The sequence below is a fragment of the Pelodiscus sinensis genome, chromosome 6, assembly GCF_052426305.1.
Source record: "Pelodiscus sinensis isolate ZL-2025 chromosome 6, ASM5242630v1, whole genome shotgun sequence".
Taxonomy (NCBI): domain Eukaryota; kingdom Metazoa; phylum Chordata; order Testudines; family Trionychidae; genus Pelodiscus; species Pelodiscus sinensis.
In genome coordinates, this window is record NC_143057.1 from 18,287,377 (window position 1) to 18,300,679 (window position 13,303).

General features: G+C 42.0%; 1 protein-coding gene across 7 annotated transcripts in view; it reads left to right on the forward strand.

The window, feature by feature from the left end:
• The first annotated feature begins 1,166 nt into the window (after positions 1-1,166).
• ELAVL2 (ELAV like RNA binding protein 2) overlaps positions 1,167-13,303 on the forward strand; it is a 201,619-nt gene continuing 189,482 nt past the window's right edge. For 3 of the 7 annotated variants that reach the window (XM_075931469.2, XM_075931474.2, XM_075931472.2), the window contains exon 1: positions 4,943-5,099. The gene's annotated coding sequence lies outside the window, so the exon portion shown is untranslated. Of the gene's footprint in view, positions 1,705-4,909; positions 5,100-13,303 lie in introns of those variants that run through there. The other 4 variants (XM_075931470.2, XM_075931478.2, XM_075931476.2 and 1 more) reach the window with 3 other exon arrangements.

Sequence of the window (13,303 nt, forward strand, 5' to 3'; positions counted from 1 at the left end):
AATAGCAGATTGCACTAAATAAGCATCTGAAAGAGTTCCTTTCCGAAAGGTTTAAGTGCTTTGTAACTCTAAATGTTTTATACCCGTTGTTTTATAGAAGAGAAAAAGAAACAAATAATGTTCTAGGAAGCTTTTGGGATTTTAAATAGAAAGTGTCGTGACAAGTATAAACCATGAAAGGTCCATGTACATCATGAAGGTTTGTTTCTCCCATTCAGAACAACGGTCTTTAAACATAACCATGCTATCCTGCTGGAAAGATAACAGTAATGTAAGAAAAGCCTTCTCCCTTCCCCTACACAGACGTCACTAAAAAAAATCTCAATTAATATCAATCTTCACTACCAGAGGAGAAATTACAGCAGTAATTGGTCAGTAGAATAAACTTCTTTGAATGCAGAGTAGTGCAATACTGACTATGAGAAGTATGTGGTCCACGAAGTATGTTGTCTGATGTCGTAGATGTACCTATAAATGAAAGGCTTCAAGTCTTCTACAGCAGCTTTCTGGATTGGAGGGGGGTGGGAGGTTAATTATTCTACTCTATTCTGGGGTGACCTAGTGGAAACTACTCTTTCCTAATAGTTGTTTTCTATTCCTGCCTTTGCAAAGTATTGTCTAACAAACCCTCCTGCAACGTATTTAACAGAAGGACAAACACTAAGGCCAATCAAGAAGCACTAGAAAGTAATTGAAACAGACCGAGGAGAAACAAGGTGGATGGGCAGACAATTCTTTTTGCTCATGTTTAAAGAGAGAGCTATAGAGGGGATACAAAGCGTTTGAATGTTCAAGAATATGCGAAAGATGCGGCTGCCAATGCACAGTACCGAATATCTCTACAACATCAGGGTTTCTGACGGATAAAGATTGCACCCCGCGGGGAACTCTGATAGTTCAGTCAGAGCCATCCCACGCTGCTCTCTTCTCCTGGTCTCCTATTTTCTCTCCTTGCCTCTGAGCTGAGTGTGGTACCTCTCGGTGCAACTTACCCTGAAACGGGACTCCATTGAGTGTGCCAGATTGACACCAACTGACGGCCAATAGAGATTAGCTGTTTTGCCAGGGAGGTGCCAGAAGAACCCCATTGCACCAATCGCGGCGCACAGACTTACCAGCACGTTTCGTTGTATCGAGTTTCGGCGTATACTTCCGCGCGTGGCGCCCGCGATAGGTGGGCGCTTGGTACAGCTGCAAACACACACTCGCACACAGTGGTGCGGAAGCAGAGGAGCGCTGGGTGATCCGGTTGCTATAAATCTGTGTGATCCATTGCGCCTCCCTTTTAAGACATCCTCCCCCCTTATTTCTGTTCTCACTTAGAAATGCAGCCTTTTACTTCTGTAGCGAGCTACTAAAAAGAAACAAGGAGACAGAAAGAGACCGTCTTTTAACGCGTCCTTCCATCCCTTCTTTTCTTTGTTCCTTCCTTTATTTCTCTCCCCTCCCCCTTTTATATTGTGTTGCAATAGGAGGCTAGCCTTGTCACATTCCTTGTTTTAAGTTTTCCTTTTCCTTTATTTTTCCTGATTTTTAAGTATTGGACTATTGGGAGGGAAAGCATTTTCTTTTTATTTGCTTCCGCTTATAACTGTTCACAGTTTAGATTTTTTTTGTGTTATCTTGAGAACTATCCATCTGCTTCTTACTCTTCTGTATTCGGAGAACTTCAACGTTACTTTTTTTTAAGCTGAAGAGAGAAAGGTAAGTTGTGTTTTGATTCTTTTAATATTTGGACAGCTAATACATCAGATACCAGAAAGTGTAGGATGTATGCAGTATACATTTTAATCTATTGCATATGCTTATGTATCTTTCAAGGCAATTCATTAGCGTGTATTAAGAGGACAACTACCTCGAAGTATTGACAATATTAAGACTACTAGGAGAAGAGAGACACACATCATTTTGCATTCAAGCAGATGTACATATTCAGTGCTTAGGCTATAAACTAGCTAGACTGTGGTTTAAAGTTCTTATTATAAGATAAACCTTTTAAACTCTGAATGCATCACTTGCGTAAAACATCTGAAGGGACCCACATCATGCAGATGAATGAATGAGTATCGCTTTGAAAAGATAAACCTACGTTTGCAGATTAGGCGGGATAAGAGCCCAAGTCTAATTGCATTAGCCAAATAGCATTTTGTCAATTCTGTAAGGGATACGAGATAGCACATATGTAACGGCATACAATGAGTTGTAGTTGTCTGGACCAAGTACGTGAGCCCGCGTGATTAGCTAAGGTAAATAGCTGTCAAAACTGATGGACTGGGAAGAAGGGATGCAAGGTCCAATTTGATAAATGTATTGCTGTAATATAGGGGGAGAGTCTGTTTTTCAAATCTTAAAGTGCAAATGAAAAGCCTATATTGGGAGGTTTCCGTTTACATGCGCTATACAAGAGTCCCTTTGTTCTGGGAAAGCTAAAAATGCTTCGTGTTGAGGCAGTAGAAAGGCGTGAGCTGGCAAGAACGGAGAGAGAGGTATACTCCAATCACTGTCCGTGGTCCTACCGTGGCGACTGCATTCATCGCTGAAAAGCGGTTCCCTGTAAGCACCCGATAGCCATCCCGGCAACCTCAGCCCCCCTTTTCCTCTCTCTTAGCTATTGTCAGGCTTCCACCGAGAAAAATGGTTGAGCATGGGAGGCGTTTCTGATCCAGACTGTAACTGGCTGGCCGAACTTGCTTCATTTTCACTTAAATACGGCTCTATTTAAGATAAAGCAACCTCCTGCTTATTACGTAAGGAAAACAAACCGAAGGGAAATCTGGCTCTTGCATGGGATAAGTTTACAGTTAGTGGCAGAAACAAAATGAGAAGGTGACAGGTGGGGGAGGGAGGACTTATTGGGTGCCCTGGGTCTAAAAATATTTTTTCAACCTCTTTCCTTTCCTGTATTAAACGAGTGGATTGGGTGGCGGAGCTGCTAAATGATTGCACTGCAGCGTGGTAAAGGACAGGACTAAGCATTGCCATTGTTGTTTAATTTATGCCCATCACGTTTCTACGTACCCACCTATTTCACATCTGAAAAGAATTAATATGAGAGCTATACAACTGTGGCAAATTGGTGGTTGGACACGTTCCTTCATTCTGTTTCTCAGCATTGGCAGTGAAATTGGTGTTGAGACTGTATATTAACTAATAATTACACGTTGCACAGCTAGCTTTATTGCTGGGAGGTGAAAGGAATATTAAACCTTTTAGTACTTACATTTAGCTTTGAGGGTGTGACTATCTCCTTCCAGATAAAACCCACTCTCAGAACAATATTTTTGTGCCTAGCTATACCTACTCCCTCAAAGAAAGAGCATCCAGATTGCTAAAGGTTTGAATGAATACTAGTCTGCAGCTTCTTTATGTACAATCTATGAGACAAGAGAATGGAGGTTGTGTCCTTGCTGGATTTATAGCTTACAAACACCATAGTTTAGCAGACTTCTGTATGGGGTGGAGGGGTATAGGCATCTCAAGCTGAAAAGTGCATCTTACAGCCCAACACTGAGATTCTTGACTTAGTCTGTACTATCCAATCCTTTTACCACCACCTCCCCATGGCCCTTTCTGTAGACAGTATCATTAACTGTATGCTGTTGCTAGAAGCTAAGAATCTATAGAGTGCATTTTATCTCCAACCAGAGAATGTACTGAGTTACTAAACTAGGAATCTAAATTTTAGCAGTGACCAGTCTCAAGACTATTTTCATTTCCAAAGGAGCAAACTTCAGCTAAAACACTATTTTAGAGAGCTAGAGTTAGCAATCACAGCACTGTAGGCCTCCAGGACTTCTTAACTGCATGTGCTTCAGGTCATTTTAACATATTGTATAAAAAAAGCCATAAGGAAAAATCAGTGTGACATTTTCTCCTCCTAGCCCGCCTCCAAATCTATATTAAATTGTTCCTGCTGGACTATGACAGGGGGCACAAATAAAAAGAGCTGCAGCATAAAAGCTTTTCCCCCCTAAAGGTGATAAACTCTAATCCTCTGTGAAGCAAGAAACATCTAAAACTATACCTTGCTTTTAACACACACACACCCATTTTTCTTCCAGCTCTGAATTACAGGAGCCCCATCTTGCGTTGCTGAGAGAATGTTTCCCCCTAGCCCTATACAGGTGATCTGTTGTGGCTAATGAGGCACTCAGGTGTTTAAGGACAATGAACTCAAGATAGGACAAGTGCAATAACTTCTCACCTACTTGTTTGCTAGGAGTGTGCTTTGGTTTTGACTACAACAGCACTGAGACTGCAAAGAGAATGAATGTGTATACAATAGAAGTCTGCTCCATGAAGTATTATTGTTAATGGAGGGGAGAGAGAATGGAAGAGTGATTTAATAAATCCCTACCCTATGATTATCAGGCTGGCAGGGCCCCCCTCTTACATTAATTAAGTTTGAGCTCTTCTAATCCTGGCATGGAGACAGTAGTGAGAACAGGCTACCATGCAGGCATCTCTCCAAGCCCCATTGCACACTAGGAATAGTTTATGGGACTCCTAGGTGCATGAAAGCTCCCCAGACCAAACACTGTTTCTCCAAAGTTTTTCTATTTAGACATCCCCCTAGAAATAAAGGGGGGCAGTGTGCTTGGAAGAACTTTTTTGGGGGAAGGAAGGGAGGAGATAAGCTAAGTCCCAGATTACAACTAGGGGATGTTACAGAACATCAGAATGGTCTTTCCATAGTGATCAATGTCACGTGCTCTAGAGGGAATGAGCAGGCAAGCACCAAATAATCCATCCCCTGTCACCCCATTCCCAGAATCTGGCAAATAGAGAGGCGCTCCATAGGCTTCCCCAGTGCGCCCTGCAGAGCTCTTGTTATGGGCGGTGCTCATTCCGTCAGGCGGAGGTGGGGGAGGGGGCGGTGATACTCCGCCCATATAAGTAGGGCCGAGGCGGAGCCCGTTTTACTCTGGGAGGTTGACGCCTCGCTTTGCTGCAGACTCCCGGCGCCCTCACTGGCCCCTCTCAGGTGTCACTCAAGGGGGGATTCCTGTTTATTTTCCCGCCGGCGCCCTGGCCATCTGTCCCTCTTGCAGCGAGAGCGGGATCCTTGCTGGCGTGGGTGCTGCGAAGGCAGGGCCGAAGTAAGTTACTACTAACGCGTGGCTGTGCCGAGACCAAAGCAAGTGTTTCCTGGTGCTGCCCCTGTGCGGAGGCCCCAGGCTTTCCAGGACTCCCCGAGTGGGTCCGAATTTGTAACCCCGAGCTCGCGGGCGTGCACAGACACTCGGTTGCTATCTAGCTGCAGCTAGGAAAGCGTTTCTGGGGCCTCCTCTCACTGGCGTGCCTGGGTGAGCAATAGCGCCCGATTCTCTCTTGCTGCTGCTTTGTTTGCAGCTCTTTCTGGGGGCCGTGTACTGCTTAGGACCCGCTTAAAAACTCGCCTGTGTCCAAATACCCGCCGCTAAAGAAGCGGGGGTTGCTCACCCCCCGTGATTGCAACCTGGGCACTTGTGAGCGCTGCCGGGAGCGTTTGCAACGTGTCGCGGGCTCTCGCCGCTAGCTTGCAGCATGAGCGCCTCGAATCGCTCCGGTGGCGGTGCAGGCGCTCGAGTAAGGTGGGATTGCACGCGGTGGGAGGCGGGGAGGGCAAAGAGGAGGGAAGCGGCGCGGCTGGCGGGCTGGGCGTGGTAGGGAGCGAGGCCTCGGAGTGCAGCGCGCCGCGTGTCAAGAGCCCGGGCAAACGTTCCCCAAGGGGCGGGAGGGAGCGGCGCGGGGGCTTGTGCTGCGGAGCGGGAGCGCCTGTGCGAGCGGGGCCGAGGAAGGTTGGAACAGCTGCGCCTTATTAATGGGGAGCTGGCAGCTTCGCCTCCCGAGCCTAGTCTCCCCAGAGCCTTGGCCTGCAGGAAGTCCTGGCCGCATCCTGCGCTTCCTCTGCCGTTTTCTGTGCATCTTCATATCTCCAAGAGTATTTCTTGCAGTGACACTCCCCCAGCGTGAGATGCTGTTTCCTCTGATCTGCAGTTTCCTTTCGCTGCGGTGTGGCTCGCCCACCTCTCCGCAATGCGAGCTGCCATTTTTCCCAACAAGCGTTTGGCAAGACCGCGTAGCTGTGTTTTCTGAAACGTGAGCGCCAGGGGCTGTCAATTGAAGATATCCTTGGGATGGCTGCTATAAGTAGTTAAGGACACACACAAAGAGGCGGCAGGGAGAAGAGCACATTAGCAACCCCCAGTTAATAGATTAATTTGGGGTAGACACAGTCCTTCCTTGGAGTGACCCACGTGCTCAAAAGATACTGCGAGAGGGAATCTGCAGAAGTGTGAATTTCCGGCTTGCTAAAGCTTACAGCTGGAATCTCAGTTCCATGATTGTCTACTCAATTATTCTAACAGTGAAACGCTATTGATGAGGTTTTTTCTTCAGTATAGAAAAGGGAGCTAAAGGTGCTAGAACTTGATGTGCAGGCGTTTGGGGTTTAGCCTAGCTAAACTCCATTTTAAAAAAGGACTGGGTTGGTGGAGGGTAGGGTTCTAGTTGGGCCAAGAAGGAAGTTCAGGCAGGCTTAAGCAAGGAGAGCAGGTGGAGAAATGGCAGGGAAGGATCTGAGTGTGGTGTAGGCTTCATATCATGGAGGGGGAGCTGTCAGATTTGACTACAGAACTTTGGGGTGAGGGTAGTGTATGTAGCCAGAATGTTTCCTTTCTCTACTAATATTTAGTGTTCTGGATCTTGGTCAAATTTAGTTCCTGCACTCTGTAATATGAGTACTTTGATTGTCTTTATGCAAATATTCTTAGTGGTGAGATGCTTTTTGTGGCTGAATAGCTTTTGTCAGTCTCTTCCCTTTTGTTTGCTTAGTTGGCTCAGTCTTCTGTTCTCCTTAATTGTTTCCTGTCATGTTTCCTGTCATGTCTCAAGAATCTGTCTGTTCCTCCTCGTTTTTTCTGCTCTGTTCATGCATCTGTTGTAACTCAACTCAGTGCTAGCACCTGCTGCCATCTGCTTTGTAGTAGCTTTGTACCTCCCAATCAGCTCCTCAGTCTGGGTTACTTCCCTCCCCCTTCTTAACACAGCTTTTCATTCTTGTACACCCATCCATCCAGTCTCTCTATACAGTGCACCTTTTTCACCTGTTCCAATCCAAGGTCTGACCTCTGTGTCTATGGATTTCATTGTCATAACCATGCATCTGCTCTCTTCTTCCTGGATGAGCTTATACAGATCAAGAAATTTGCATCACAGGCAGCATGTGGTTTTTTTTTTTTTTTTTTGCACAGCTTGCATTGCCTTTCGCTTGAGGAACCTTGGAATAACTTTTGCATTTTGAATGTTCTGCATGCTTCAGAAATACTGTGTGAACATTTTAAATATGCAGAGGTTTCTTGTCATTTTAGTTTATAGTGACTGGAAACTGTGCATAAGTACAGGAACTGGCCCGGGGTGGGGAAAGAACATGGAAAATTGGGCACTAGCTTTCTTAGCTTATCCCAGCGCTCCACCCTGTGGAAGAAAATGCCTTAGCCCTGTTCCTGACCACTGGCATCACTACCGGAAATAGACAAGAGCTAATGGTTATGATCAGTAACAAGGGCAAGGTTATAACTTGCATCACAACAAAAGTCAATTATATTTATCTTACCTGAACAGGAAATAAGTTGATTTTTATCTTCTATTCACTGATTAGAACTCTGGAGAAACTACTTCACTAGCATGTCTCTTGAAAACTTTGACTCCTTACTCTTCAATCACTCCCACACATTTACCTCAAATCATAACAAGAAGTTGGTGGCTTGGCATCAAGCAAAAATTGAATAGAATATTTGCAAAGAATACATGGTTCAGTGTTCTGAATGTAAAGGCAAGCATGTAATTCTGAGGCTTTAACATCAGAATGGCCATATTGGGTGTGACCAGGGATTCAGTTAGTTCAGTATCCTAATACCAAGTACTTTGGAAGAAGATTGTTGACAGGGAATTTTTCACTAACGTCTGCAGGTTTTAGTGCTTGGCTTGCATCCTGAAACAGAGCTTTTGCCTTCAAAATTGCTTGTTTCATATAACTTGATTTGCCTAATATGATTTGCCTAATTTTATATAAATCTGCTTTTTGATTGCTAGTAAGCTTTTTTTCCTCAAGAATATCTTGTGGTACACTCTTGTGTAAGAAGAGTAATCCCTGGAACTATTTCCTCTGATCAACTTTTATATTTGTTCCTTTAACTTTCATTGTATGTCTTTATTCTGGTATTACCCTTCCATTTTCACTTGTATAGTGTAATTGATAATGGGAGGGAAAACATGCCTAGTAACATCAAGACTTTCCACAGCTTAGAGTATTTCTGCCTGTCCTAGAACTTTGGCTCAGTTTCATGTACATTAGTATGATCTGTATCTGATATTTGCAGTGAAATAGTCTAGAGCAGGCATGTCCAAAGTCCGGCCCGCGGGCCAATTGCGGCCTGTGTTCCGGTTTAATACGGCCCCCCAGGTAACTTGGCAATATCTATCTTTTATGGCCCCCAACGAATCCATATGTATTGAGATGAATACATTGTAAAATCTCAGTTAAAGTCAGTGGTCTAAATCAGTTATAAATATATTTGGACACAACATGTATACTTGGTGTTATGTTCCTGTTCATATTTTTTGAACTTAAAAGTTGACACAATCTATTACCAATAATATGTAATGTACTTTACAATGTTCCTGACATATATTTCAGCTTCCTGGATTTTTTTTCATCTGGCCTTCAGATATGAAAGGCAGAGTGATTTAACACCTGTTTAGATTGGTCATCCATGTGACGAAATGAAAAGTATGTTGTTTGCAATAAACTTTGCATAAAATAGTTAATTTGCATTTAATTTTAATGGTTCAAAGAATGTCAGGCAAAATGGTCGGCCCTCACGCATGTTCACTTCATCAAATCTGGCCCTCTTTGAAAAAAGTTTGGACACCCCTGGTCTAGAGATAAGGTGTTAGCATCAGTAGAGATGTTGGCACCCTTTTAAGAACAAGTAAATAGCTGCTTAACATTCAAGATTGACTATCTAATATCCTAAGACTAAGCTGCAACACTTAAGTCGAAACGTGGACAAGACATTTCACTTGACCCGTTGTTTAGTTGTACAGTTCAGTACCTGGTATTTGAATTTAAGCTGTTCAGTGACTGATATTTGAGGTAGATAATAACTGATGTATTCAGTAAATACTATATTCGTTTGAGTTTTGTTATGCTGTTATGGCTCCCTAAACCTTTAAACAGCTGTGGCTTGCATGATCTTTCCCTGGTGGGCTCACAAAAATGGCAGGATATAAAGATTTGCGATCAACTCATCTAAAATTGAGGGTGAAGGAGGTGACAGTGGCATTGTCAAATTTGAACTACAGCTTCAATTTGGCATTTTATGTTCTTCTTTGTTGCAAGTCAAAGATCTGAATCCATAGACATTTAACTCTTTCCATAGACCTTTATAAGCACATCTATAACCTTTTCTGCAGCTTGTCTTCTCATAGACAATGGAAGAAGACTGCTGATTTAGTGTGCAAGATGCTGAAACAGCACAGGTGTCTCAGATTAACTTTTTTGATGTACATAGGGTTGGCAGGAATGGAAGCTAGACTAATTGCAAGTAACCTTGAAACTGTAAGGGAGCTCAGACATTCTAACATTAAAATTTGACATACTGAGACTTTATTTTCTCTTTCAAAAGCCTTTTAATGTCATACTTGAATTGACATTTCCCGTCACAGTGATAGTCCTCTCAATTCCAGTGTATTCTGTTCCAGCAAAATGACTGATCCTTTCTTGTGCAGACTAAAGGCTGTAACTGCTTTAGTCTTTAGAGAAATTGATAAGTCTTGAACATTCTAGTTAGTATTTGCATAAATCTTTCCACATTACTGGCCTAATAATCTTAATTTATTGTTAATACTGTTTTATTTCTGTTGTGCAGACTTAAAGCTAGCCAGAGCGCACAGTGCAAGTGTGATATTTAGTCACCTCAGTGGTTTTTTTACGGTACAAAGTGATATTCTGAGTAAGTGTCCTATTAAGACTGGAATATGAGCTGACTTTAAAAACAAAATAGCAGAATACTTAAGATTTGTCATTCATATGTAAAACTTAGTGTCCCATATATGTACCTTGAGGATTACTTAATTTTAAATGTTTTTGTGGTTTCCTATTATGTTTGTTGCTAGCTCAGTAAGCCCTTGGTTAATAGGGTGAAGGTCTACTCCCTCCCATTGATTGCAATTTGGTACTTTAATCAATTGGGGGGAGGGAAAGAATCACTATTTTTACTTTAGCAGAATCCAGACTGTTCTCTTCCATCTGCTCCTGAGCTGCATTCCTCAAATAAGCATTTTAGGAATTCAATCTAAAACTTCAGATTGTTTAAGGTAGAGTTGAAGGGGGGAAAAAAGACAATTATCTCTGCAATGCTAAAAGTTTGCACATGACAATCCTATTCAGGCTAGTGGCTTTTGATCTTTTCTTGCTGCTGTTCACCATTTATCCCTGCAAAACAAAACTCAATTGAATGAATTTGATTTGCACTAAGGAGGTCTCATCTTCAGAGATTTGAAATTTGTTTTAATATGCTCATTAGCAGAGGTTAAAATCTAGTGTGCTGCACACTTTTGAGAGAGTTTTCTTAAATGAAGCTTTAATCCTAAAAGCTCACATTTATTTGGACAAATTGCAGTTCTCCTAAGTGACTTATTAAACAGTGTTTGGGTGTTTTGACATATTGGTCCAATTTCTAAGCAGGAACTAAAATTTTTCTGACCAGTTATCTAGATTTAGAGAATAGATTAATGATGAATTTACACTAGTGTTCATAACAAGAATTGGCTTTTGGTGTTAGACAGTTGTACTGGAGTGTAGTTTTGCAACAGTTTGAAATGTTTGGTTCTGCTTCTTTTTAATTTAAAATGTGGTAAGTAGAAATAACCTAGAAGATGTGGAGCAGTTTATTTACTTGGAGTATTATGGGCAGAGACCGAGGAACAGACAAGGATATCTATGCTAGGATAGGGAAAGCAACAGCTGCATTAAAGACTTTGTCCTATATGGAGTTCATAGATAAGATCTGCAAATCTTCAACATAAAGGTGAAGAGTACGCTCTTGTACGGATGCGAGACCTGGCATACTAAAAAAAAAAAAAAATCTTCAAATCACAAGCTATAGACATTCAAAAACAGATGCAAGACTGTCCTTCACTTCAAATGGCAAGACTGACACACATGAGGAGCTTTGGAACAGAGCAGGACAAGAACCACTCCACTTTCAAATCAAGTGGGGAAGGCTAGGCCAGCCTCTCAAAACCATCATCCAGCATAGTCCGTCCAAGCTCTCACATGAAACCTGCAAGGAAAACACAAGAGGAAGACCTCAGACAACATGGAGATCTACTGAGATTGAAGGACAACAATTGGGGTACTCCTGGAGTCAGCTAGAAGTTTTGTCTCAAGACAGAGTGAAGTGGGAGAGACTTGTAGATGATGTATGCTCCACTCAGAGTACAAAGGGTTTAAGAAGAAATAATCTGAGGGCAAAATACTATGCAGAAATGGATTTTGACACCTGAGATTCTGGAAGACTTCCAGTGTCAAAGAACAAGTTACAGTAAACGTTGTTGATTTGCAGTGAATCTTAATGTCTAATGTGGTGATGCTGCAGCTAGATTTTTTTTTTTTTACAGTAACCTTGGCAGAAGCTGTATCCAGAAAAAGCTCTGCTCTACCACTCCTATATGAGGACACTTGCTAATTTGCTTTGTCCTATCTAGCACACACTTTTAAAGGAAAACGAATTCTTATAATTTAATCATCAGGACAATTTCTAAATGTTCTATAGAGGCCATTTATGCTTCATACCACTCTTATGAAAAGCAAATCTGAATTGCTTCCAGTAGAAATGCAAAAATCATAGAAGCTTCATTTATAAAAACATAAATATTAGGTCCATGCCTAATGGTAACACTTGCAATTAGACCTATAGCTTGTGATGAACATGGTTGGCGTTTAGAGTTCTAGGAGCATAAGTAAGACAGATGGGAAATGTTACAGTATCTGAGTCCTGTGTGTGTTGAGATGACACTCCAAATGAATGGTGATAAAACCTCTGTTCAGTATGTCACTACTTTTGGAACTAGTTAAAGAACTTTCACTTACAGTTGACTTAGTTGGAATTGGTCCTGCCTAGAGCAGGGGGCTGGACTTGATGTCCTTCTGAGGTCTCTGCCAGTTCTATGATACACACTACTTATTTTTGTATTGTAACTGTAGCTGCTATTAATTGAATTGTTTGGGGTTAAACTTCCTTAGCTCTTCTTCCTTGCTGCCTCATAAAATAAGCTTGGTGTCTGCACTATGAATGTTACATTGCGGATAATCATCTAATTGAGTTGTCATAAGAAATCCTTTCTGGGTCGGACCTTTGGTCCATCTAGCCCAGTATCCTGTCTTCCAGTAGTGGCCAATGCCAGATGCCCCAGAGGGATTGCAACAAGTAATCATCACGTGATCCTTTCTTGTCATCCATTTGCAGCCTCTGATAAAGGATTCCTACCCATCCTGGCTAATGTCAATTGATGGACTTAACCTTCATGAATTCTAGGTTGTGTGGGTGTGGCTTTTTTGTTTTTGGAACCCTGGGTTAAAGTCCTGGTTCACAACATCCTCTAGCAAGGAGTTCCACAGGTTGACTGACTGCACTGTTAAGCTTCTGTTTGTTTAATTTCATTTGTCCCCTAGTTTTTTTAATTGAGGGAATAAGTAAATAACTGTTTACTTTCTTCTGCATCCGTCATGCTTTTTATGGCCCTCTGTCATATCGTCCCCTCTTAGTCTCCTCTTTGCTAAGATGAAAAGTCCTGATCTTTTAAATCTCTCTTCATATGGGACCTGTTCCAAACTCCTAATTTTTGTTGTTGCCCTTTTCTGAACCATTTCCAATGCCAATCCTTTTTGCGATGAGGTGATAGCTTCTGAGTGCAGTACTCAAGATGTAGGCATACCATGGTTTTATATAGTGGCAATAAGATTCTCTTATTCTGTATCCCTTTTTTAATGATTGCTAACACTATTTGCATTTGACTGCTGCTACATAGAGTGGATGTTTTCAGAGAACTATCCACAGTGATTCCAAGATTTCTCTTGAGTAGTTGTAGCTAAATTAGTCCATCATACTGTATGTGTAGTTGGGATTTTTTCCAATTTGCATCACTTTACATTTATCAACATTAAATTTCATTTGCCATTTTGTTGCCCAGTCACTTAGTTTGAGAATTTTCTGAAGCTCTTCAGTCTGTTTTGGTCTTAAATATCTTGAGTAGT